This window comes from Lupinus angustifolius, chromosome LG01 (genome assembly GCF_001865875.1).
Source record: "Lupinus angustifolius cultivar Tanjil chromosome LG01, LupAngTanjil_v1.0, whole genome shotgun sequence".
In the NCBI taxonomy this organism is placed as follows: Eukaryota; Viridiplantae; Streptophyta; class Magnoliopsida; order Fabales; family Fabaceae; genus Lupinus; species Lupinus angustifolius.
The window spans coordinates 31,238,298-31,239,665 of NC_032009.1; positions in this window are offsets into that span (position 1 = coordinate 31,238,298).

Sequence of the window (1,368 nt, forward strand, 5' to 3'; positions counted from 1 at the left end):
CTCCACAAGTTCATCCACTAAGGAAGGATTTGTGAGGAAAGGCTTGAGGCGATGCCCATTAACCTTGAAGCTCTTATCTGTGGATTCACTTTTGATTTCTACAGCACCATAAGAAAACACATTAGTAACAACAAAAGGATCAATCCACCTAGAACAAAGCTTACCACTCATGAGCTCAAGCCTAGAGTTGTACAACAACACTTTTTGACCAACCAAAAATTCCTTTCTAGAAATCAAGTTATCATGGAATCTTTTGGTCTTCTCTTTGTAGAACTTAGAGTTCTCATAGGCTTCTAACCGGATCTCATCGAGTTCATTCAATTGGAGCTTTCTTTCTTCACCAGCTTGATCAAGAGCCAAGTTACAAGTTTTCACAGCCCAATATGCACGGTGCTCTATCTCTATAGTAAGATGGCATGTTTTACCAAAGACAACCCGATAAGGAGACATCCCTATGGGTGCCTTGTAAGCAATCCTATGTGCCTAAAGAGCATCTTCAAGTCTGTTGCTCCAATTCTTTCTGTTAGGCTGCACCATATTCTCCAAAATCCTCTTTATCTCTCTGTTTGAAATCTCAACTTGCCCATTACATTGGGGGTGATAAGGTGTGGAAACTCTATGAACAACCCCATATTTCTTGAGCATAGCTTGCATGGATCTATTGTAGAAGTGGGTGCCTTGACCAGTAACAATGGCTCTGGGTATGCCAAACATGCAAAACAGGTGAGGCCTAACAAAATCCATAACAACCCGATCATCATTAGTTTTGGAGGCCTTAGCTTCCACCCATTTAGAAACATAATCAACAGAAAGTAGAATATAGTAAAAGCCAAAAGAAACAGGAAATGGACCCATGAAATCAATACCCCAGACATCAAACACCTCACAAAACAACATATGTTGTTGAGGCATTTCTTGTCTCAAAGAAAGAGTACCACCTGCTCTCTAACACTATTCACAAGTGCTACAAATCCTCCATGCATCTTTGAAGATGGTGGGCCAATAAAATCCAGTTGAAGATGGTGGGCCAATAAAATTCAGAGTCAAGCACCTTTCGTGATATCCTTTGGGTACCAAGATGGCCACCCACTTCAGAAGAATGACAAAACTAAAGGACTGACTCAATCTCATGATCTGGAATGCATCTTCTAGTAACCTGGTCAGTACACAATCTCCACAAATAGGGATCATCCCAAACATAATATTTAGCATCACTCTTAAGTTTCTCATTTTGAGCTCTAGATGCAAGTGGAGGAAAAACAGATGCAACCAAATAATGTACAATATTGGAAAACTAAGGGGTGGGGAAAGAAACAGAAATATTCGAAAGTTATTCATAAGGAAAATCATCTCTGATAGGCATCATAT